At 46.1% G+C, this 27,239-nt stretch overlaps 1 protein-coding gene and 1 long non-coding RNA gene across 2 annotated transcripts in view; one reads left to right on the forward strand and one right to left on the reverse strand.

Annotated features, from left to right (window-relative positions):
- Positions 1-27,239, forward strand: part of C6H8orf74 (chromosome 6 C8orf74 homolog) — a 2,015,860-nt gene that overhangs the window by 1,100,938 nt on the left and 887,683 nt on the right. The window lies entirely within an intron of this gene.
- Positions 1-27,239, reverse strand: part of LOC144762387 (uncharacterized) — a 609,729-nt gene that overhangs the window by 432,320 nt on the left and 150,170 nt on the right. The gene's annotated exons all lie outside the window — the stretch shown is intronic.

Here is a 27,239-nt window from a genome sequence, read left to right on the forward strand (position 1 = left end):
GTATTAGTTGAGTAGGAGCAGTCCCAGATATCAGAATCTGAAATCTTCAGGATTTTCATCCGACGTATCAGATAATCCTGTATTTGGATATACTTGAACCTCATAGCCTCGGTCAAATTATATAAGTTTTTAAGTACTAAAAAATCTTAAAAGCCATTAGAGCCATAAAGATCCCCCAATGTTACGATTCCGTGAGTAAACCATTCCTTAGCCCGACCATCATTGAATATCCCGGGAAGTCCCGGATTTCCCCACAGGCGTAATTTTGAATGGAAAAAAGATGTTTTACAAAAAAGCAAAATGCTGAACCAGATCTTAACGGTATCCCTAGCAGTCTTAAATTGAACCTTTTTGTAGTAGTTTGGGTCGTTCAATCTTAACAAAAACATTCTCGCATCTGAATTAAACATGATGGTATGATAAAAAAAATTGCGACTCAGAATTGAGCAGAGAGAAGGCGGCCAATGAAAGTAGCTCAAAAATACCGTTTAAAATCTGGAAAATTAAGTCCACCTGTATCTAAAGGTCCTTTTAGTGCTGACAAGGATCTGCGCACCTTCCGGTATCCCAAAATAAATCTGCTCAGAATTCCATCGAGCTTTTTAAAAAAAACATTATTAAGTGCCAATGGGATAGAACGCAATAAAGAAATTTCGGCAAAATTTTCATTTTTATCAAATTAATTCTACTAATAATGTTTAAAGGGAGTTTATGCCATTTTTTTAATAACTCGGTTGATTTTAAAAGCGTATCGTAATTTATAGGGATTATATCACTGATTTTATATGAAATTTTAACCCCTAAGTAATTAACAAACCTACAGATCCCTGGGACGACTCCCGAGGGGTTGTAATTAACCACTATTTGGGTTTTATTTACATTTAGCTTGTAACCGGAGACATTGCCAAATCTTTTAGCCTCGACCATTATGCCCTCTAATGCTGTTGCGATATTGGTTGAGTATATCGCAATGAAATCCGCATATGTGGTAATTTTTAAGCAATGAGGCCCGGACCGAAATGGAACTATCCTGGGCTGTGCCTGGAGTGCGGAGAGAAATGGCTCCAGTGACAGAGCAAAAAGCAGGGGTGACAGCGGGCACCCCTGCCGAGTGCCCCGAGAAATCATAAAAGTGTCAGATGACAAGCCAGCGTAGGTGATTTTAGCCATAGGTTTATCGTATAGGGCTCTAATCCAGCTAAAGATGTTACCCCTAAAACCTATAAAGGACATCACGGACCAGAGATAATCCCACCCCACTCGGTTGAAAGCTTTTTCAGCATCTAATAAGATCATACCGAGTCGTGTGGATTCCGACACTGCCATATCAAAAACCGTAATAGCTGCATTAATGTGGGTCGTTGTATCCCTGCCCAATACAAATCCATGTTGTTGAGCGTTTACAATCTTAGGAATAATTGGGGCCAATCTATTTGCCAAAATCTTGGCAAAGACCTTGGCGTCAGTTTTAATCAAAGAAATGGGTCTGTATGACCCACATTCATCTGCTGGTTTGTCTTTTTTAAAAAAAAAAGATCATTTTCGCGATATTCCAAGATTTTGGAGCATTCCCGGTTACCCCTATAGATTGAATTACTAAAAGAAAAAGTGGAATTACTTCCTCAATACAAATTTTATACAGTTCCCCCGGGATAGTATCATCCCCGGAGGCTTTTTCCATGGGCAGAGATAAACTAGCCTGTCTTATTTCTAGCTCCGTAATCTCCTCCGATAAATGTTCTAAGCCAGGTAAATAAATTTTTCCTTAATATTATTCTCCAAATACTCTAAAATGTCTGATGCAGGAGGGTGATTCTCAGGAGTATACAAGATATTATAATACTCCGCGAATTGCGCCAAAATCTGCGCCGGTTGGTTATATGTAACATGATAAGAGTCTGTGCTCTATCTTCCGTCACTTTGTATGCCAATATCTTACCAATTTTATCACCTCCCTCATAATGCGAAATTTTGGCCTTATGTAACTTAGCACAGCTCTTTTCAATAAAAGTTGCTTTGAGGTTGGCTTTAAGAGATCCTAATTTAAGCCCTATTCCTACCAAATCAGGGGAGCACGTTCATAGTGCCTCGGCCAATAATATTTCTTGAGCCACAATGCCCGATATCAATTTAGTGTTAGTATTCCGGCGTTCAGAATTCTGTTTAAAAATATATTGTTGCGCGTGTCCTCTAATGCTAGCCTTGCAAGTGTCCCAGACGATTATGTAGGGTGCCGAGTAGAGGTTTATTTTGATAAATTCACAAAGGTGTAGTTTAAGCTGAGAAATATAGGCTGTATCAGAAAATAAATTAGGAGGGAAAGAAAACATTATCGAAATTGCTTGACCTTCTAAATTATTAAATACCAATGAGATAGGATTATGGTCCGAGGACACCCAGGGGCAGATTTCCATAGAGCTATTTTGTATATTTTGTCAGTTGCCCAGGCCATATCAATACGGGAGTAAAGTTTATGGGGTGCTGAGTAGAACGTGTAACCAGGTATGTCAGGGTAGAGAGAGCGCCAAACATCTTTTATATTATGTATTCAACTGATATCTAAAATCGCTGCGCGTACTTTGCGTATCCGCTGAAAGGTGCCCTGTCTAGTCGTATCCTGCTTATAATCCATAATACAGTTGAAATCCCCCATAATAATAAATTCCCCTTCCCACCCCAAAAGTTCCATATTCATTTTGTCAAAAACAAAAGTATCATCAGTGTTAGAGCCATAAATCCCACATAGTACATATTTGTGATTGCCTATAAGTATTTGGGCAATGGCCCACCGGCCGTATTTATCTGCAGAAGTTCTAATTATTTCAGCTCTACACCGTTTATCTTTTAAAATGGCAACTCCTCTAAGTGAAACCTGTTGAGAAGAGCAAATTATAACCTCATATCCCAACTGACTGAGTAGCCTTCTGTCCTTATAAGCAATGTGCGTCTCAGATAAAAAAAACTAACTGAGGGTTATAGAGCCTTAACTCTTCGGCAACAAGTCTTTTGTTCTTACTGTTTAGGCCAGATACATTCCATGCTAAACATTTCAATTTATGCATTTCAGGACATAGTTTACCCCCTTTCCGCCACACTGCATGTTATACGAGAAAAAAAATAAAGACCAAAACCTTGCCGTCAAATTAAATGATTTACCACATTGTGCTGATTTTTTTGATATTCCCCCCCCCCCCCCCCCTCCAAGACAACCCACCCTCGGAGAACCTGGGCTGCAAGGAATGCCGAGCCAACCAGATCCACAGCAGTCCGAGCACAGAGGCAGGAAATCAGCAAGGTACCGCCAATCTCCAGAAGGCTCGTTTGCCCGACCGCCCGTCCACAGAACCAGCGCCCAGCGCAGAGGCGAGCCCCAATCTACCGGTAAGCCCATAAGTGCCTAATTAGCAAAAAATGGTCCAACAGTTTCTGCAGCATTTCATCCCGATGATAGGAAAAAGGGTATAGAGTCCGGAGGCCAGTTCTCCGTAATTTACAGCCCCGCAGAATCAGGAAGGGTGGGTCAGTAGGAGCCCCGACGGCTGCTGCACTCTAGGACGCCCTTACTCCGCCATCTTGGATGCCCGGCTGAAAAACCACGTACCTTCTTTGTTGCTTCATATCTACATTACATTTGTAACCCCATTTTATTTACCATTTGAAAAGGGGGGTCCCTCGGCCCCCCCGCCCGCATGGCGGCGCGGCGACCCCCCTCTCCCCTTGTCTCCCGGTGGTGGGGGCGTGACCTCCCGGCGTCCAGTGATGACGCGGGGGTGCGCGCCGCACCAACGGCTGGCTGGCGCCCGACCCCTGACCCGGAAGGCGTTGTACAGGCTTCCGGGTCGGGGGGGGCGGGCGGCTGGGGGGCGGGGGGAGGGGGCGTGCCGCCCCTCCCCACGATCCTAGGTTAAAGGAGGGGGGAGCGCTCAGGCGGCCCCTTGTCGCCTGGACGCTGCCCCACACTGGTCGTGCCCCGCGTTCGGGGCCTCCTAATTTTCTACTTCTCGGCACCACGGCCTGCTCCTTCCAGCCTCTAGGAGGCTGTAACCAAGTTTCTTCATTTTTCTCTCCTTGCAGGGTGGAGGCATGCAGCCTGGAGGTGAACGAGGGGCCAGGGAGCATGGCCGGTGGCCAAGGGAGAGAGTGCTTCGGACGGAGGGCTGCGCGGATGTGGACGAGGCCAGTGCTGGGATCGGAGAACGGACGGTGCTCGGGAGGCCGGGGCCTTGGTGGATTCGGCGTGCAAGGGGGTTGTACGGTGCCCAGCAGTCCCAGGGATCAGCACCGGTGCAGGGCGCCGCCTCGGACCGGACCATCGCAGCCGATGGCACACATGCATCGGTGAGTATGACTGTGCTCACTTGAATGTGCGGAGAGCTGTGACAAGGCAGGTTGGCGACTTTGTCGGAGTCGAACATGTTGCGTGTGTGGGGCAGCTTCTGTATATTCCGTGTGGTAGGCGGCGCACAGCTGCGCCTTGTCTGGGACATGCCTCAGGTATGTTGCTAGAGTTTCCGAGAGGCTGGATTCGGGGGCATGGCGTAGTCTAGGCCTGACAGCTCCTTAAATGCGATATGACAATTTTTTCAGTGACAACACACAGCTTCTGCCAGATTCTGCCTTTGGTCCACCACATCTCTCATGGGTGATATTATTGGCTCACTGATATAGATGTGAGCAAGAGCAGAAGAATGTCTTATGTACATGGTCTTCTCATACCAGTAGTACCTTCTCTGACCCCTGCCTCATTGTAATACAGAACCTTCGGGTATTCCCATTTTGTTGTGCTTACGCAGCAGGCATGAAGTCACTTGGGGACTCTCTATGGGTGAATATTTTAGTGTAGGAATGTGGCAAGTGCACTTCTCCCATAGACCCTGACAGGGCCGGACTGGTAACCCGAAGCATACTTGGCAATTTTGATGGACCAGCCCCCCCCTGCCGCTTTTGTTACTGTTGGCTGATATAGCAGCACTGATGCAAAACTGGCCCCCACTGCGGCAAAATCACCTCCCACCCTTCCAGCCTCCAGGGAAATTGCCCAATGCCCACTACGGCCAGCCCAGCCCTGGACCCTGAGTTATCAGTTCACCACCTGGGTTCTCCTCGTGGAACTCACGAGCATCCAGACAGTAAAAATTGCCACCACGCAGATTATTGTCGCGGGCCATCCAAACATCCTCACTGCTAGATGGAGGGTCACCAGTTATCAGGGTCTAAGCAGGACAATGAAGACCTCTGTAGACACCGCAAATTCTCTGAAACACTTTTTCATTTTAGAACATTTATAGGTGTTTTATTCGTGCATTCGTGCGTTTATTCTTCTTTGTTGCTTCATATCTACATTACATCTGTAACCCCATTTTATTTACCATTCCTAATTCATCATCCTAACCTATGCAACCCACTTAATTGTAACCATTAAAAATCGACTCTTTAAATGTACATGGTTTTACACATTTTATTAAAAGGACAAAGATACTTATATTGGCCAAAACAAAATGGATATGACTTTACTACAAGATACCCACCTCACTCTACTAGAAAGCGAAACGTTCAAAGGTGATTGGATAGGCAAAGTAATCCACACGAGTACCGACTCCAAGACTTCTGAGCACACCTCCACACCATCTAGGAAGTGTGGGGTTGCCATTCTCTTTAATAAGCATCTACCCTACAAAATATTGCACACATGGGAGCATACAATACTTTAATAAAAATAGTTGGATAAATATACGCCCCTACAGATTCTAAACTCCCTTACATTTCCCATCTTAGTAGATTATTAGCAACGTTTGGGAACACACGTGTGTTAATAGGGGGTGATTGGAACGTTACAATTGATCCGTTCATTGATATATCTGTTACACCTGAAACTCATCATATTAAGGACAGGTATATGCTTGTGGATTTCATTAACGATTACTCATTACAGGAACCTTGGAGATTGCTGCATCCAAATGAAAGGGACTACACTTTTATCTATTGTCCCCATTCAATGTGTACAAGAATTGACTACTTCCTGACCTCCTCTTCTGCAACTGGTGACCCATGCAAACATAGTTCTATGTAGTATATCGGACCATGATCTTCTCAATATCAGTATTGACTTAGGGCTTTCACGACCTCCAAAATCTCCCTAGAGACTCAATCTCTCCTCATATAAATCTCCACAAGAGAAGCCTGTACTATGCTCGAATGCGGAACAATTCTAAAAAGATAATGCACATTCGGTTTCTAATGCGCATACACTTTTGGGAGCTGGGAAGGCAATACTGAGAGGATTGATGATTGATAATAAGATACTGCACTCACCAAAAAACGTATGCTGCTAGAATTGATCTGGAGAAGGAATATATTACAACTACCTACTCTCAAACACAATCCCCAGTAGTGTTACAGAAATTACTATCAGTGAAATTCGCTGTTAACAATCTTTCTACTTCTCATGCAGAAAAATGACAATTTTGTATTCGTCAGCGACACTATAAATGTGGGGAAAAGGCTGGGAGATTACTAGCTTATCAATTACGTCAGCAAGAATCCTCCAGAGTGATCCCCACTATTAGAAAACCCAATGGTGTCCTACTTACACTACTCACAGAGATTATTTCCCAATTTAAGACATTTTATGAAACTCTTTACACAACCATAGATTGTGCAGATCATTCAGAAGAAAACACCTTCTTCTCTAAACTTACTTTTCCAAAATTGACACAAGAACAGAGAGATGAACTAGAAGTAGACGTCACAAGCGACAAGATACTTATGGCAATTGACTCTTTGGCCTCTGGTAAAGCTGCGCAGGAGGATGGGTTTCCAATTAAATTCTATAAAACCACCAAAACCTACACTGTTAAACTTTGCATTTGAGACATTTACCTTCAGCTTTTTTGTGGACTTGTATCATGGTTCTTTCTAAACAAGGTGAGGATCCTATAGAATGCTCTAGCTATAGATCAATTTTGTTAATAAAATTCTGATGTTAATATTTTAACCAAAGTTCTAGCGCATTCTCTTGACTCGGTCATTACCTCCTTAATACACTCATCTCAAGTTGGGTTTGTTCCAGCCCGTTCATCTACTAATCATTTCCGCAATAGCTCGCATTTATTATAGCAACGGTGAAACAATAAAGAAGAGAAAGCCATTCTTTCATTAGATGCTGAAAAAGCCTTTGATAGAGTGGAATAGGGTTTCCTATTCCATACCATGGAAAGGATGGGTTTTGGCAAAGACTTTCTCACCTTAACTAGTGGTATGTATTATATACCAACTGCAACTGTCCCCTGCAGTGGGTTTACGTCCCCATATTTTAACATTTACTGCGCTACATGACAAGGTTGTCCACTTTCCCCCCTTACTGTTCCTATTGGCTTTGGTACCCCTAGCCATACGGTCGATATTAAGGGTATTGGCACTACCGCTGCTGAAATGAAAGCCTTTTATTACGCAGATGATATTCTACTGACTCTCACACTCTAAATAATCAGCAAATGCCTTAATCTCTCAATTAAACACGATCTCTAGTATTTCTGGATATAAAATGAATTGGACTAAATGTGAAGCCCTACCTATGACCCCCATTACTACTGAAGCTGCTATTGATCACCTCCCATTTAAATAGCTACACTCAAAATTGAAATATTTTGGAATGTTTAGGGATATGGGCACCCGCTGTGCCCGTATGCAAGAGCGGGCCCGCCGTGTTCAGTGGTCAGCGTTCTAGCGTTAATCAATCCTGGGTATAAAAGATAAGCTGGCGCGACCACGCAGCGTGTGATACGAGGTACTCAACGTTTACTCTAATGCACGTTTGTTCTGTGGTTAATGCACTGAGACGGGGTGAGGCCTCCAGAAGAGGAACAACACAGTGACTGGTGGGACACCACTCCCCTGTTACCCAATACCTTTGCTTCCCAACAGCCGCCTGAGCCCCCGTGGACAGAGGAGCAAGAAGCCTGCTGGCCGAATGAGACAGAGGACAGCGGTCCCTTTAATTTCCCGACGTGGGAAGACGTAGCCCCGCCCATCAACACTCACGAAGGAACTTCAAAAGACAGCCGGGCCCCGGAAACAGTGGACGGCGTTTCCCAGGTGGAGAAAGGAGAAGTGAGATCGGCGTGCAGAGAAGAAGCGAGAGAAGGAGAACGGAGACGAGAGACGGGGAGCGGAGACATCGACCCGAAGCCAGGAGGCCACCGGATCCACGAGTCGCCCCGCCACGCACCCACTGGTGGGGCGTGGCTCCAACAGGTACGGGGCCGCGTAGCGGGTTGGGTTGGAAACCGGGTTCAGCCTCCGGACTAAGAGAATAGCTCCTTTTGTAAATATCGCCCCTCCAACAATCTTATCCCTCACGAGCCCCTCCCTCACTGAGTGCTTAGTGTACATAGTTGCACGGGTTTCCCTCACCCCCGGTCCCCCCCCAAGATCCTGGTGGTTCCGTATTGCCGTCTGACACGGTTTCTCTCTCTCCTTTTTTTCACGCTCTGGAGGCGGAGAGGAACTGCGACGGAACCAGTCCCGGGTCTTTTGTGAAGCAAGCTGGATTCACCGAGGAAGCCACCCTTTGACCCAGCAGCGTTTGCAAGAGAAAGAATCACGAGTCGGCAAAGGCGCTGCTACATAAAAATAAAGCCCTCTTTGAAACCATTAATTAAAGACTCCGCCTCTCTCTTGGCGTCCTCACCCTTGAACATCCCAGTAGAAACCGAGCTACCCCTAAGCAGCCCCCCTACCCTGAGACACGTGGTGTCAGAAGTGGGATTGGCGACATCTCCCATCTGCAACAAGATGGACACCCTTATCGAGCACCTCATCAAAGGACAACAAAAGCTGGAGTGGGCTATGGAACGCCAGATATCCGCAGCTCAAGCGGATAGGGAGCTGTTTAAGACTTCCTTGACAGCCCAGATAGAGGGATTGAAAAACCTACCACCTGCCATCCCAATTGTAACCGGAGAAGCCAGAGTGCACACCCCTCATCCCACCGGTATAGCTTTATAGAAATACATCCAGGGGGACGACCCGGATGCGTTTCTACTCAATTTTGAAAGGGCAGCCAGGGCCTTGGGCTGGCCCGAGGACAAATGGCCGTTCTTTCTCGCTCCCCTCTTGACCGGGGAGGCTCAGTCAGCATACCAAGCGGCGAACCCCCTAGGAAACACGCCCTATGGCGTTGTGAAGGAAGTGATCTTAGACCATCTGGGCTTAGACCAGGAAGCCTATCGAGTTAAATTTCGAAAGGAACGGGGGCTGCCTGGGGAAAATCCTAAAACCCTATTCTTTAGATTAAGAATGGCCGCCAATAAATGGCTAAAACCGGAAGTGTGTAGCAAGGAGGAAATCCTCAATAAAATTTACTTAGAACAGTTCATGGACGCTCTGCGGTATGGCACGCAATGTTGGCTACGCCAACACGCAGGATTGGAGGTAGAACAAGCCATCGAAATGGCTGCCCAGTACGCAAGAGCCCAGCCTAGACTCAGCATTGGGGAAATCGAGAAGAGCAGCAAACATCTCCCTCCACTTAAACTCGAGAAGAAACCCAGGCCTAGCCTAGAAGCCCCCAGACCTCGCTCAACTGGGATGATCTCCCCTATGTTCAAAGGACCCCAATGTTACGATTGCGGGGAGTGGGGCCACATCGCGAGGATGTGCCCCCGTAAGAGAACCCGGGAGGAACCGATGGAGGTTGGATATCTCCCTAAGACCGTGATGTATTCCGCAGAACTGGGCAGTTCTTTCTACGTGAGTATGAGGAGGAATGGTTTTAGAGTGAGGGCCCTACTTGATTCGGGGTGCAAACAGTCCGTAGTACAGGTGCGCTTTGTCTTACCTGAACAATATATACAGGAGGCCCAGGTGTTTATACGTTGTGTACACGGAGACGTGAAGCCGTACCCATTGGCCTCCATTTCTGTGGACATACCTGAGAGACCTGCTTGCAACGTCAGAGTAGGAGTGGTAGATACCCTGCCAGAAGATATGATTTTAGGCACAGATAACCCCGAATTCTTGTCCCTTTTTAAGGAGAAGCTAGCCTCAAATACTGTTAGGAAGGTGAACCCCTCTCCCGCTTTCCTAACCCCCGAGCCATGGGAAATAGACCGTAGTTTCAGGTTTGCGCAGACAGAAGATAGAACCCTGTACAATGCTTGGGAAATGGCACACCAGAGTCTAGGTAATTCTTCCCCTACGTACCCTCGCTTCCTGACTAAGAACGACCTGCTGTATAGACAGGCCACAGAGAATAGCAGTTGTCAATTGTTGGTACCAACCTCTTTCAGGGACCAAGTGTTATTCTTCGCTCACACCCATTTAACGGCCGGTCATGCCGGAAAGGAAAAGACCACTGATAGCATTACCCGACACTTCTTTTGGCCAGGGATTTACCGAGATGTACAGAATTATTGTGCCAAGTGTGAAGTGTGCCAGAGGAAGAATACCCAGCGCCCCAGCGCAGCGCCGCTGCAACCCATGCCTATTATCGGGGTACCATTCGAACGAGTAGGCATGGATCTAATCGGACCATTGCCCCGGTCCACTAAAGGAAACATCTATGCCCTGGTCATTGTGGATTATGCCACTAGATTCGTGGAAGCTTTTCCCTTGAAGACCACCACTACATCAGCGATTGCCGAGAAGTTTGTAGAGTTGTTTGCCCGAGTCGGCTTCCCGAAAGAAGTATTGACGGATCAAGGGACACCTTTCACTTCTAAACTCATGCGAGAAGTATGCAAATCTTTAGAGATAAAACATCTGAAAACGTTGGTATATCACCCGCAGACCGATGGCCTCGTCGAAAGGTATAATCAATCCCTCAAGACGACCTTGAAAAAGATGTTGTCTTCCGAAGGATCGACCTGGGACAGGCTACTACCTTTGGCCCTCTATGTATTAAGAGCCCAGAAACAAAGCAGCCTGGGCTGTTCTTCATTTGAGTTGCTGTACGGGCGTCTCCCCAGGTCCATCCTTGAAATGACTAAAGATATGTGGGAAACTGAGGAGCTCCAGGCCCAAAAGAACATGGTAGAGTACACCACCCAACTTCGGTCCCGTTTGGGCAAACTGAGGAACCTGGCCCATACTAGTCTGGAACACCACCAACACAGATACAAAAAGAATTACGACAAAGGCAAGAAGCTGAGAACGATAGACGTAGGAAGATGGGCCCTGGTACTGCTCCCCTCCCTAAGCAGCAAGGCCAAGACCGAGTGGCAGGGGCCCTATCAGGTCATTGAAACTATAGGTCAGACCACCTATAGGTTGCGTATCTCCTCCAACAAAACCCAAACCTATCATATAAATCTGCTGAAAGAATGGCTGGGACCAGTACCACAGGAAAACCATTGGATAGAGGCCACCTTCAAGTCAGGCATCTCTACCCTGGATCAACTGGTAGTAAATCCTGACTTAAACGGGCCCATGATAACCAGTTTGCAAGAGGTTCTCCTGCCGTTTTCCGATGTTTTTTCCGACCTACCAGGAAGAACAGACCTCATTGAGCATTGTATCGAAACGCCCCCAGGGAAAACCGTGAAACAAAGACCCTACAGAATCCCTGCCGCACGAAGAGAGGCTGTACAAAAAGAAGTAAAAGACATGCTCAGACTGGGGATCATACGTCCCTCCACCAGTCCATGGTCGTCACCTATAGTTATGATACCCAAGCCGGACGGATCCAAACGCTTTTGCATGGATTTCAGGGCGTTGAACGCCATCTCAAACTTCAACACGTACCCTATTCCGAGGGTGGATGAGTTAATCGAGAAAATTGGAGATGCACAGTATATTACGACCATTGACCTCACGAAGGGGTACTGGCAAGTGCCTCTTCGTGAGGAAGACCGCAAGAAAACAGCCTTCGTCACGGAAAATGAACTGTATGAATTCACAGTCCTCCCTTTTGGACATCATGGCGCCCCTGCGACGTTCCAGAGACTCATGAATGCAGTCTTGCAACCTTACTCATCCTTTAGCTCGGCTTATTTAGACGACATAGTGATCTACAGCAAGGATTGGGAAGAACATCTGAGCCATCTCAGAACCATTCTGACCGTGCTACGTCAAGCAGGGCTGCATATTAACTCCAAAAAATCCAGAACAGCATTCACCAGCGTCAGGTATCTGGGGTACGCTTGGGGGATGGAACCATCGCTCCCCAAAGCGAGAAGGTGAAAGCCATAGCCAAGGTCCCTTTCCCTACCAACAAAAGAGATCTAAGAGCCTTTTTAGGCCTCATAGGCTATTATCGCCGATTCATTGACAGGTTCGCAGAGAGGGCTGCCCCCTTGACAGACCTCTTATGCAAAGTGACCAAAACCAGAGATATAACTAATCCCTCCCCAGAAGCCCTTCGAGCTTTTCACCAGTTAAAAGAAAGCATGACCTCAGCCCCGGTACTACTGTCCCCCGATTTTAACAAAACCTTTATACTGGCAACCGATGCCTCTAGTGTGGGACTAGGCGCAGTATTATCACAGACAGGTATAGATGGGCAGGAACACCCCGTGTTATACATCAGTAGGAAGCTATTTCCCCGAGAGAGTAGGTATTCCACCATTGAAAGGGAGGGTTTAGCCATTAAATGGGCAGTAGAAAAGCTACGATATTATTTGGAAGGGAAACAATTCATCCTCCATACCGACCACGCTCCCTTAAAGTGGATGCATCAGAACAGCAGCAATAACGCAAGGGTGCTGAGGTGGATCCTTTCATTACAACCATACACCTTTACTGTGAAGCACCGCAAGGGTAAAGAGAATGGGAATGCAGACTATTTGTCCCGAATCTTTCCTCGCCCCGATCGGGAGATGCCAGGGGGGGAGGTATGTGACGGGGTGAGGCTTCCAGAAGAGGAACAACACAGTGACTGGTGGGACACCACTCCCCTGTTACCCAATACCTTTGCTTCCCAACAGCCGCCTGAGCCCCCGTGGACAGAGGAGCAAGAAGCCTGCTGGCCGAATGAGACAGAGGACAGCGGTCCCTTTAATTTCCTGACGTGGGAAGACGTAGCCCCGCCCATAAACACTCACGGAGGAACTTCAAAAGACAGCCGGGCCCCGGAAACAGAGGACGGCGTTTCCCAGGTCAAGAAAGGAGAAGTGAGATCGGCGTGCAGAGAAGAAGCGAGAGAAGGAGAACGGAGACGAGAGACGGGAGTGGAGACATCGACCCGAAGCCAGGAGGCCACCGGATCCACGAGTTGCCCCGCCACGCTGTGGTATATAAATAAATAATACCGGATCTATTTTTGAATGAATGAATGAATAACAGATAGCTCAATAAAATAAGAGTCAAGATTCGAGGTAGTGGGAGTTTTGCAGGTTTATTACAGCATAAAGGACAGGATCAGGACAGGACAACCTGCATAGGAACAGAATGGCAAGGACTAGCATGGCCCGGCAGCTGCCGGGGACAGGATCTGGAATGGCTAGCTCTAACATTTAATAACATTACATGAGCATATATACATAACGCAAACACATAGCATTTACATTGCAATGGGCGTAGCAGTAGGTGTGACGCGTAGCAGTCGCGAAAGATAAGGGTGAGAAGAAGGTGTAACAGGGCGTATACATAGACATGTGATGCAAACGTAACAGAATATGTCATGAATGGGCGGAAACCATGGAGGGGGCTACCTAAGGAGCCGGGACCTCTAACCTGATGGTGCGCGCAAACTAGCAATGACGTATCACTAGGAGAAGCTGGGGGCTATGAACTCTGTGCTAGGAGCAGAGACTGAAGTCTGGAGGGTCGGAGCGACATGTACCTAAACCCTATCTGGTATCTAATGTTTAGGGAACATGTTGATATAAACTAGAAGTCATGAGGGGAAAAGCTAACAGACTCTAAGGCTAGAGCATGCATTTATTCTACATGTAGTGCGTGATGAAGAATATTAAATGACCATTAAATACAGTATTTCTCTTAACATGGAGCCCTAAAGGCTAGACAATGACGGAAACTATTGATGCAGTTCAGTAGCTTGGGAATGCAGAGAAGGAGGACTAAACTGATAGCTGGAATCATAACATAGTCTTGGCAGACTTAGAGGCAGAGCCAAGCTGCACCGGGCACTGCGAGGCAGGAAGTAAGTGAAGGGTCGAGGATACAGGTGGGGGCTGTATCCCTCCTCAGCGAGGCTTCAGGAGACAGGAGCTGAATCTGATGTCCGGGCCCTTTTGAGGCCTAGAAACGGGGACTTTCAATGAATTAACGTGCACACTGGAAAACGTGGCAACGTAGCTTTACATAGGCCTAATACTCGTATTATTCACGAGGACTGAAAACTGACATACTAGAGGTGGACACAACTGTAATTGCGTCTTTAATCGAACATGGGGATAACATATGCATATTTAATCATGCACACATAACATATGATGGATGACACGTAGGGACACAGAACATGGCAAAATTTACTTTTCCACATTCCCTCCTTGTCACTACGTTTCCATCAGGAAACATCAATATTCATGATACCATCTATCATTTCATACAATATCATTTGCTCATCTCGAATTATCCTGGAACGGGATTTAGAACGGGGCTTGGGACTAGGAATACAAGAGGTAGCACACATGCCGCAAATCGCAGGGCCACATTGTATACAGAGGCAGCAGCTGAATATGATCGCTACTGCAATACCTAGAAAGGACAAGACTTTCCATCCCCAGGCGGAAATTATATTCCAGAACCAACCGGACCATGTCCAGGTGCCTGGATCTTGGTGGATCAGATGGGCAATATTATGAAGTCTGGTTATAGCTGAATAAACAGACGGCGCGTTATTTGGAATGAAAATGCAGCAACTGGATCCGATGACTCTACAGGCCCCGCCCCTATCGGCCAGTATGACGTCAAGGACGAGACGATTCTGGAGCACAACAATTCTCATAAAGGATTGCTCTTCAGTTAAGTTACCTAGAGCGGAGGCAGTCTCATCTACTACAGCTTCAAGGGTTCTTGTTAACCTACGGATTAGCTTGCTATTTACAACTGTACCTAAATAAGGGAAGACACCTTTATTGATATCTATGTATTGCTCTAGAGCAGTTTCAGTATAATCGACAATCGGGAGGTTTCTCTTATGTCTAGTATGTACTAGGTAGGAATTCCTATGATAGTCAGGTGGGGCTAGGAAAACAGGTGGCAGTAGGAAGGCAATGTAACAGGTACCCTCCCAATTGAGGGGCAGACGCTCATATGCAGTATGACCACAAACAAAATAAGAATGACGTGAAGCTTTGAAAATAGATTTCCCACTGTCACTATACTTGATAATAGTAGTACAATCACTATGTCCTACATGTACGGAACCATAACTACGGACACATAATTCACCTTTGACTGGTAATACTGAAATAGCAGGTGAGTCTGGAGTAGTATCAGACTGAACATTCAGGACCATAAAATTCGAAGAATAATTTCCTAAATTATACACTTCATTTTCTAGATCTAAACCTGTTCGGTGAGGGAGACCTTGCTTGTCTGGGAAACATGTACTGTTAAGAAAAGACATATCTGTTGAGGATGACGTTAACGTGGACCATGCCCCACACGAACCATTATGTGAAAAAGGATACGGAAAGAGTGGCAGAACTCCCTTCGGTGTCTGAAAAGGGGGGAGTCGACCACACACCCAACAATTAGTGGCATTGCTGGTCTGGTGTGAATAATGTAACATGCGGATAAATGAGTTATTACGCATAGCGAGGCGGTAGGACAGTTCATGAGGGGGCAGATCACTAAACGTGTGCTCTACTGTAACATTAGCAGACGTATTTTCATGAGAAACTGAGAAACACAGATAAAATGCATAACTGGTGCAGGAAATCATAATGCTGAGAAACAATATGAAACATAAAAAAACGATACATCGGATTGAGTTTTGACTGACTCTCTCACTATGGGGGTCTATTTTATACATGTCAGAAACAGTCTAACCGTTTCACCTAGGGGAGGACTTATACAATCAAACTGGCTGACTTAATTTACTAGACCGTAGTTTTTGCTTGTACTCCTGCTGCGGAGTTTTCTCTAACAAGGGAGGGGTTGTGTCAATGTCATTTGCGGGACAGTCCTTAGGAACAATGTTTTGACAAGTTTTTAAATCCTGGGAAATGTTCTTGGAGACCGGCTTTAATCCATAGAATTTCTTGACGTGCGAAAGGTGCACCCAGCCGCGGCGTCCTTCCAACTTCACGGCTGTACGGGTGGTGAGGAGGACCTGACGGGGCTCTTTCCACCGTGGCTCCAGTGGACTTGATCTGTCAAAGTTTCGGACGAGGACCATCGAACCTGGAACGATTTCATGCGGTGCCACCTCGGTATTATCTGGAAATGCGGCGGCAACCTGTGAACGACATGAGTTGAGGGCAGACATCAAGGAAGCTAGGTAATCTGTCAGCATATTACATGAAACATCGGTAATACTTCGGGGTCTAGGTGTACCCCACATGTTAGGGGGGCGGCCGAAGACGACCTCGTACGGGGACAGACCTGATCTGGAATGTGCGACCATGCGCATATAAAACAAAGCAACTGGCAGAGCTACTAGCCAGTCCACACCTTTTTCTTTACAAATTTTAGCGATGCGGATTTTCAGGGTCTGATTATGTCTCTCAACGAGACCGGCTGCTTCAGGATGGCGTACACAATGGAACTTCCACTGGTACCCTAACAAAAGGGAAACATGCTTCATTAACTCTGAGGAGAATGGCTGGCCGTTATCAGAATATACGACCCTAGGGAGTCCATAACGAGGGAAGAATTCACGAACCAACTGCTTGGCAGTGGTCGCGGCTGTGTAATCTGGGACTGGATATGCTTCTGTCCACCTGGACAAAGCGCATACAACTACAAGGACATACTTGAAACCTCGACATCGCTCCATCTGAATATAATCCATCTGGAGGACTTCAAAAGGGTGGTCAGGAGGCTGGAAACCACCTTGTTCCACCGGGACACTTTTACCTGGATTAAACTGACAACATATCATACAGGTACGGACTTTCTGCTTGGCTGCAGCTCGTAAATGCTTGTTGAACCAAATGTTCTGGATACTGTCTAACATAGCTTTTTCCCCTAAATGTGCTGGACTATGTGCGGTATTAATAAGGACTTGGACCATAGAGTCGGGGAGAAACCATGCGGCTTTACCCTTCGTTACCCATCCTTGATCTGTCTGGACCCCTCCTTGTTCGGACCATTTCTTGATTTCATCGGGAGTAGCATGTAACTGGATATCTATGACATCTTGTGTAGGGTCCTTAACTGTCATACATATAGTCGGATCTGGAGTGTGTGTCATGTTAACTGGAATGTCTGGAATCTGAGCTGTAAGCTTGGCTGTGCGATCTGCTAGATCGTTACCCTGGGAAATGATGTCAGTGACTTTCGTATGTGCCTTGCATTTCATGATGGCAATGGATGTCGGTAAATGTATGGCATCTAACAGAGCTTGAATAAGGAGACCATGCTGAATCTTGGTTCCATGAGAAGTCATGAAACCTCTCTCCTGCCAGAGCACTCCAAAGTCGTGTACGACTCCAAATGCGTAGCGTGAATCTGTGTAAACGTTAACTTTCAGGTTCTTGGCGTGGATGCAGGCTTGTGTCAGAGCAACTAGCTCTGCTGCTTGAGCGGACAGAGTATCAATACGGTGTGTTTCAATAACTTCGGTGTCAGTAGTCACTGCATACGCGGCGACTAGTTCTCCGGTACTTGTTCTCATACAGGAACCATCCACATAAAGTGTCAGGTCGGGATCTGGTAATGGAGTATCTGTAAGATCTTGTCTTGGCTTTGTCGTAATGTTAATTACTTCCACACAGTCATGTGTGTCAGGATTTGAATTAACGGATGGTAACAGTGTAGCAGGGTTTAAAATGTTGCAGCGTCTGATTTCTATGTGTGGCTGGAACAGTGTCAATTCATAACCTGTTAAACGTGCAATTGTCAAGTGCTGAGTTTGTGTTCGATTTAGGAGAACTTCTACGGAGTGTGGAACTTGTACTGTCAGGGAGTGTCCTAAAACTATGGAATCACTTTGTCTGATAGCTAGTGCTGTGGCTGCAACTGACTTAAGGCACGCAGGCAACGCCTGGGCGACTGGATCTAATGTGCTCGAAAAATAAGCACACGGCTTGTATTGTCCTGCTTGATCTTGTGTGAGAACAGATAATGCTGTACCTTCACGTTCTGTGACGAAAAGTGTAAAAGGCTTACTGTAGTTCGGTGTAGCTAGAACTGGAGCTTGGCATAGGGCTTTCTTTAACTCGTTGAAACTAAGTGTATGTTCAGATGTCCAAGGGAGTACAGTCGATACGGCTGCCTCCTGTGTCGTTAACTGTATCAGTGGCTTGGCTAGAAATGCATACTGAGGAATCCATTGTCTACAGTAAGAAGTAAGGCCGATAAAGGCACGTACCTCCTTCTGGGTCTTGGGCTGTGGAAGACTCGCTATTAACTGGATACGGTCTGGTGTCAACTGCCTACCCCTCTTGGACAGTAAGTGTCCTAAGTAGACCACTTGCTGGACACAGAATTGAAGCTTCGAAGGGGACACCTTGTGCCCCATCTCGGCTAGGAAATACAGAACTGTCAGTGACGCACGCTCGCAGTCACGTTCAGAACGGGCTGTGATCAGTAGATCATCGACATACTGGAGCAGGGCAGTGTCAGTTGGCATGTGAACATTATCAAGTTGTCTCTTAAGTGCTTGACTGTAAATACTAGGACTCTCTGTGAAACCTTGAGGAGCTCGTGTAAACATATAGCTCCTTCCATTTAAACAGAATCCGAAAAGGAACTGGCTGTCTGGATGAATTGGAACACTAAAAAATGCGTTCTTGAGGTCGATTACAGTAAAGAACATGGCTTCGGAATCAATGGCTGTCAATAGAGAAGAGATGTCTGGGACAACTGGGTACTGAGGAATAATACATTTATTAAGTTCTCGTAGATCAATCACTAATCGATATACTGGGGGTGCATTTGGATCAGTACGTTTCATGACTGGAATGATCGGAGAATTACATACGTTGGAGTCAGTTTCTACAACTACTCCTTGAGCGATGAGCTCGTCAATAATTTTGGATAAGGCTGCTACAGCCTCAGGTGGCAATCTATACTGTCTGATTCGGGGTAACACTACACCTGGCTTGAGAGTCACACGATGGGGTGTGATTTGCATGTACCCTACATCAGTTGGACCTTGCGCCCATAAATGCTGCGGGACATTAGACAGTCTTGGATCAAAATCTCGTAATACGTAGTGACCCTTAAAGTCACGTAGGAACAATCGTATTCCCTCTGGGGAACAGCATATAACTGCACCTAACTCTTTCAGTGTCTTAATGCCTAATAGATTTTCTGGACATGACTTAGTAAGTAACAGATCAGTAGTGCGGGACAATGGACCTACTTCTAGAGTGACTGGTTTGGAGATCTCGTTTATGATAGGTTTTTCTGAAAATCCAAGGGAAACATTTCTAGAGCCTGAGAGCGGAGCCCCTGGAACTTCGGCGTGACTAATTGTGGTCCTACTTGCCCCTGTATCAATCAAAAACTTTCTGTCTTTCCCTAATACTTGACTATGAACATAGGGACCCTCTTGATCTACAGGTATCTCGATGAGAGGCAAGCCTACCTCCCTCTCTAGGCTGTTTCATGAATATGGCTGATACTCTGGATACTCGGACTGTGCATACTGGTACATCTGCGATGTGACGTGCTGTGTTGCAGCGATAGGCTGCGGTGCTGTAACTGTCTGTGGTGCATTCTGTGGCTGAGGAATCTGTGAAACTTGCTCTTGTCTAGGCGGACGTGGTCTTTCTTTAGTCTTACCAGTAGCTATGTTGTGTTTCAGAACTGCACACTCATTTATAAAATGACCTGGCTGTTTACAATAATTGCAATTCCCTTTAACGGGAGCTGCAGGATGACTGGCTTGATTCGGACCCCTCTTCTGACTGTCTTGAGGAACGGATTGTGCAACTAATACTTTCATTTTCGTGTCTTTCATACGTTTTCTCTCGTGTTCTTGCTCTTCCCTGATTCTATTCTGGTGGTACTGGAGCATCTGGAGCATCTGGGACGGAGTATTAGCTTGCCAGGTGCTTTCGACTTTCAAAACTCGATTTTTAACTTGTGGGCTTGAATTCTCGACTAATTTAGTAACAAAAAGATGAGGGTATGACTCGCTACTTGTCTTGAGGCCACTGTTGATACTAAAGCACTTTTCAAATCTAGAATAAAAATCACTAATATCTTCATCTTGCTTCTGTTTACAGGCTGAGATTGCATCCCAGTCTTCCTTTTTCGTTGTTAACAATCTGGGTAAAACTTGAATCAATAATTCTGGTAATTCTTTACATTTCTCTCCTAGACCGGTACCTGGTACACGTGACTTGTCTTCGGCTTCTAGAACTGCCCAATCAATCTTTTTCTCTCCCACCTCCCATTCTTTTTCCTTTAGCTTTTCATACACCCCTGCGGGCAACAGGACCTTTAACATTTTAATGATATCTGGGTAAGTGTATTCTCCCATACGGAGCATGTCTTTTAGTTCTCTATGGAACCCTGCTGGATCTTTGTCATGACAGGGAATTAATTTCTTCATTTCGAGGAGTTCCATCTTTGTAATCGGGGTGTAAACAAACACTCGTTGCATTTCACCGTCCTCTGTCTTAACTGTATGCACTTCTCGTAACGGGTTCTGTCTTTCTATGTAAAATGGTTTACTTTCTGGGGGTGAGACATGAACAAAATGCGGGTTCAGAAACGTTCTATATTTGTGGCGCTGTTCTAGAATGACACTAATTAAATCGGTACCTAGACCTCTCCATCTATACTGGAGTAACTCGTTCAGGATATCATGTAACGGACCTGGATCAGAGTGCTGACCCTCATACAATGTAATGAGGTGCTGGATCATATACATACCCACCAGTCGTTGCTCGGCTGGGGGCAATTTCAGAAACATTTGTGCCACTATTTCGTCTGGAAAAGTGGTAGAATCAGTAATCCATCGGACTGCTGATCGGGCTAGTTCTTGTTCATGCATGGTACTTAACTCACTGTAACCGATTCGTGATTTTAAAATGTAATCGGTAGCTTGGAACACTTGTTCTAGGGAACCTTGTTCTGGTGCTGAATGATGGAAAATAGACTTGTGTTCTAGGCGTAAATGGCGATCTGGAAATCTAGATTTTCCTACATACGCTATTCTGGCGGGATTCTCGTCCTCTTCCTCTTCAGGATCAGAGTTACTTTCTTTCTCGCTTACTTGTGCTGCTTTACGTTGTTCGTGTATCTTTATTATTTCTCTGCGTATTTTCTTGTACATACTCTCCATGGCACTAATGGTATTGTGCTTTCCTTCGGCTATATTATCACTCCACTTTGTTAGAGTTTTCATTTCTTCCGGGTCTTTAGACGGATGATCCTGTTCTCTTATTAGACAGTTAATTAAGAACTTTAATATCATGCGCTGAATCTCGGCTTTCCTTTGAGACATGGCATCACTGATACTTCCTGGGTCATCCCCTGTACGGATGAAACGATATATTCTGTCTAGATCTTCTTTCATGTTTGGTAGGGTGACTAGATACTCGGTCACCCTCCTTACGCGTACTGAATATAAAACCATATTAAACTCGCCTGGAACTGGGTCATAGGCACATTCGCCAAGGGTTTGCCTGATCTCTGCAACAGACTTATTACTCTTGGGAGTACGCTGTGATGCTTGAGCATGTAATTCGAGTGCTGATAAACGCTTGCGTGGCGGCGGGGTTTGAGGAGGACCTCCTCCTGCGGCCCCTAGACTAGAATCGTCGACTGACATTCTTCGTGGCGGAGCGGGAAATTGGAATGCTGGCTGGACCGGGGGTACCGTAGCAGGTACTGCATGGGGTGCCCCGGTGTCTGGAGGAGCAGGATGTGCCTGATTTACAGGGACTGGCGGAGCACGAACAGGATTCGCATATTCAGGGACTGTGTCGTCCAGATAGGACGAAATAAAAATATCAGCTGCGGTCGGTTTGTGACGTAACTTGGTCGGAACTAGTGGTGGCGGGAAATTACTGGATGCCTCCGGGGTCGCTTTTGGCAAACCCTCGGCAAGAAGAGGGTACATACCCTTAATAAGGGCATGCCTCTGTCTGTCTGACTGTTCGGCTTTGACTTGTTCACCTATCTCGATTAATTCTTTTTCTTGGGCTCGCTCTTGGGATTCTCTACTTAATTCTGATTTTCTGATTTCTTTTTCAGTTCTTTTATGAGCTTCTTTGCGCCATAACTCGATGGCATCTTTCTGTGACTGTCTGGCTTTCTTTTTCCATAATGCCTCTTCTACTCGCATGATGCACTCAGCATCCCATGTACCCGATACGGCCATCTATACTTTTCTTCTAACTGTTTGGTATATTCTACCCATAAATCTAGATACAATATGGCGCTTATGCCATGTTTCTGATACATAAAGTGACCTGGACTGTCCCTGGGCGGGACGGGAACTGCTGCTTCCAGCAGACCCTTTCTAGTTTTTAACTGACGTAACTTGGAAAATATGGGCATGACTGAACTGTAATCTAGACACAATACAATACACAATGAACACGATACTTATTCTCCATTCATACCACGACATTAAAATACATGAAAAACATTTAAAATAACAGTTCGAACAGAATACTACCTGGAATACTGAGAACAGAACACATGAATTTTTCTCGAGAACAGAAACTGACTAGAACAGAAACTAGATGCACTGCTGAAACAGTACGAAACTTACCGGTCTCATAAAGAGACACGTCAGGACCCGCATCCACCGAAGTGGACACTTCGTTTGTGGGACTGTGTACCACCAACCCACGGACCAGAGTCAATTAGATTGACCCTGTCTAGATACCACCCCAGCAACGGTACTCACCGGGCAGCAAGAACGGAAACCTCGGACTGGACTGGACTGCTACGACGACGGACGACGAACTTCAGACTTCGGACTTCAGTTACGGGTGGACCTCCGGGTACCTCGGACCTTGGACTCTTGGCTTGGGCTCTGGTCGGGACTCGCCGCGTTCCTCCACCGTCTCGTCTGGATGCTGGACCGCCTCCTCCGTCTCCTCCGTGGGCCTGAGGGATACTTGAGCAGAAATATCTGCCACTGCGCAGAAGAGTTCCGTCACGACTGCAGAGGGTCAGGGGGTCGGCGTGGCTTCACCGACGCGTGGGGAAAGGGCAGGTCCCTGTTCGGGCGCCATTATGTGGTATATAAATAAATAATACCGGATCTATTTTTGAATGAATGAATGAATAACAGATAGCTCAATAAAATAAGAGTCAAGATTCGAGGTAGTGGGAGTTTTGCAGGTTTATTACAGCATAAAGGACAGGATCAGGACAGGACAACCTGCATAGGAACAGAATGGCAAGGACTAGCATGGCCCGGCAGCTGCCGGGGACAGGATCTGGAATGGCTAGCTCTAACATTTAATAACATTACATGAGCATATATACATAACGCAAACACATAGCATTTACATTGCAATGAGCGTAGCAGTAGGTGTGACGCGTAGCAGTCGCGAAAGATAAGGGTGAGAAGAAGGTGTAACAGGGCGTATACATAGACATGTGATGCAAACGTAACAGAATATGTCATGAATGGGCGGAAACCATGGAGGGGGCTACCTAAGGAGCCGGGACCTCTAACCTGATGGTGCGCGCAAACTAGCAATGACGTATCACTAGGAGAAGCTGGGGGCTATGAACTCTGTGCTAGGAGCAGAGACTGAAGTCTGGAGGGTCGGAGCGACATGTACCTAAACCCTATCTGGTATCTAATGTTTAGGGAACATGTTGATATAAACTAGAAGTCATGAGGGGAAAAGCTAACAGACTCTAAGGCTAGAGCATGCATTTATTCTACATGTAGTGCGTGATGAAGAATATTAAATGACCATTAAATACAGTATTTCTCTTAACATGGAGCCCTAAAGGCTAGACAATGACGGAAACTATTGATGCAGTTCAGTAGCTTGGGAATGCAGAGAAGGAGGACTAAACTGATAGCTGGAATCATAACATAGTCTTGGCAGACTTAGAGGCAGAGCCAAGCTGCACCGGGCACTGCGAGGCAGGAAGTAAGTGAAGGGTCGAGGATACAGGTGGGGGCTGTATCCCTCCTCAGCGAGGCTTCAGGAGACAGGAGCTGAATCTGATGTCCGGGCCCTTTTGAGGCCTAGAAACGGGGACTTTCAATGAATTAACGTGCACACTGGAAAACGTGGCAACGTAGCTTTACATAGGCCTAATACTCGTATTATTCACGAGGACTGAAAACTGACATACTAGAGGTGGACACAACTGTAATTGCGTCTTTAATCGAACATGGGGATAACATATGCATATTTAATCATGCACACATAACATATGATGGATGACACGTAGGGACACAGAACATGGCAAAATTTACTTTTCCACAACGCACCCACTGGAGGGGCGTGGCTCCAACAGGTACGGGGCCGCGTAGCGGGTTGGATTGGAAACCGGGTCCAGCCTCCGGACTAAGAGAATAGCTCCTTTTGTAAATATCGCCCCTCCAACAACCTTATCCCTCACGAGCCCCTCCCTCACTGAGTGCTTAGTGTACATAGTTGCAGGGGTTTCCCTCACCCCCGGTCCCCCCCAAGATCCTGGTGGTCCCGTATTGCCGTCTGACACGGTTTCTCTCTCTCCTTTTTTTCACGCTCTGGAGGCGGAGAGGAACTGCGACGGAACCAGTCCCGGGTCTTGTGTGAAGCAAGCTGGATTCACCGAGGAAGCCACCCTTTGACCCAGCAGCGTTTGCAAGAGAAAGAATCACGAGTCGGCAAAGGCGCTGCTACATAAAAATAAAGCCCTCTTTGAAACCATTAATTAAAGACTCCGGCTCTCTCTTGGCGTCCTCACCCTTGAACATCACAGTAGAAACCGAGCTACCCCTAAGCAGCCCCCCTACCCTGGGACATGCACTTTTGTATGTTCCTAAAATTAATAAATTTTTAAACATCGATTAATATTTTTAACTTTCTTTGCCGACCGTGGTGCCCGTATGTAAGAGCGTGCCCGCCGTGTTTAGGAGTCAGCGTTCTAGCGTTAATTGATCCTGGGTATAAAAGACACGCTGGCGCGACCGCCCACCGGTGCCCCAAGGGCAAGCTCATCGGCGCACGGAGCGCGCACAGCGCCAGAACCCCTGCTCGTTTTGTGTCCCGGAGTTTCACCAACAAACAATTGCTGGAGCTCAGGAGGGGTGAGTGCGGTGCTCCTGATGTTTGCTGCCAGTGGGGGAAGTACGAGGATTTCAAGTGCACTAGCTGTGACTTTCGGTTTAATCTGGAATTAAGTACTAATAATGTTGCTGTAGGTGCGGAAAAGAACGGGCCAGTGGCCTGGATGGAGAAATTGGAGTCCCGTTGATCTCCACTAATGGCACAAATATTACATCAGGTAGTTCTCATAAATTTGGCAGAAATTCTAGGCCTAATCAGAAAAAGTCCCTTCAATGTATACTGCTTAACACTCGCTCACTAATCAAACATAGGTATCAGTTTGAGTGTTTTTTGCAGCTCTCTAACCAGGACATAGTATTTGTGACTGAGACTTGGACCATTCTGGATTCCGACTCTGACTGTAACATTGTACTTCCTGCTGGTTATTTGGTGACTAGCCAATATAGGATAGGGAAAAAAGGAGGGGGCATTGCTACAATACATCGCTCCCACTTAAATGTCCAAGTAGAAGCCATCTCACATCTTCCGGAGGAGGCTATGCTTTTTACTTTCAAAATAAATAACATTTGTACTTTTCATGGCCTACTCTTATACCGTCCACCCGGACCTAGAGCAGCTTTCACTCAAGCTCTTGAGACTTTTCTTGAATCCTGCCTAGAATCCCTCACGGTTACTATTCTGGGTGATTTTAATTTCCACCTTGAGCTAAATATTAACACAGACACTATAAGGCTACTTGATAACTTGGCATCTCATGGCCTAACTCAAATTGTGTCTGAACCTACTCACTCAGCCGGTCACACACTTGATGGCATATTTACTAACAACCCCGACATTACACTGATCAGAACTACCCTGGACCAACCATAAGGCTGTATATTTCAAAATTAAGATTATCCAGCCCAACCATCCCATCTTAATCAAACCATCCTTTGTAAACATTAGATCATGGAATAAAATACAAAGTAATGAACTAGAACAGTCCCTTGATTTATGCCCTCCCTCATTGGTCACTGATAACAATGACCCAGTTTACCAGTTTGAGAATTGGATTATAACAGCAGTCAACCATGTAGCTCCAGAAAAAACTATTAGAGCAAGAAGATCCAAGGTGACATCGCCATGGTATGGACCAGAACTTAAAAGCATAAAGGCCAAATGTAGGAGAATCAAACGAATATGGAGGTCTGACTACAGTAAGGATCATGTATTGGCATATAATTTAGTCGTAGAACAATACAAGGGGACCATCATAAACGCCAAAATAGGCTCTTTTACAGCAAAAATTGAGGCGGCCAATAACTCCTCTAAGGAGCTTTTCAAATCCGTCCAAGTTTTATCTAAGCCGCAGCAGGCCAATCAGTTTAGGCCTGATCAAGCGTTCTGTAATAAGACGGCAAATCTTTTTCAAACAAAGGTGCAATTAATCTACAGCGACCTCCCTAATACAGCCCATGTTGCTGCCAAATGTAATAGGCTGCCTTCGAAGGAGAAGACCATTCAGAGCCAACTAATGAGTTTCCGTACCCTTACACAAGAGAATGTGACTAATCTCCTCTTATCAACTAAATCGGGATCACCTAATGATCCATGCCCCCGGCCATTTTACATCCGGCTTCCATTTGACTACCCTTCTGAACAAAGTTGTAGAGTCAGGGATTTATCCCTGTGCTTGGAAAAAAGCATGTATCAGGCCTATGCAGAAAAAGGCTGCCCTGGATCCTACGGAGGTCAAAGATTATCGACCTATTTATTGCTTGCCTATAGCAGCCAAAATCCTCGAAAAATCAGTGACAGGGAGCTAGCTCATTATCTTGACTCCAATAATCTGCTTGACTCTAGTCAGCATGGCTTTCGATCATGTCATTCGACAGAGTCTGCTTTGATTATGGCAACTGAGGATATTCGCAGACAGGTGGGTTGGGGGGGCAGATCTGTCCTTATCCTTTGTCA

Source organism: Lissotriton helveticus, chromosome 6, assembly GCF_964261635.1.
Source record: "Lissotriton helveticus chromosome 6, aLisHel1.1, whole genome shotgun sequence".
Taxonomy (NCBI): domain Eukaryota; kingdom Metazoa; phylum Chordata; class Amphibia; order Caudata; family Salamandridae; genus Lissotriton; species Lissotriton helveticus.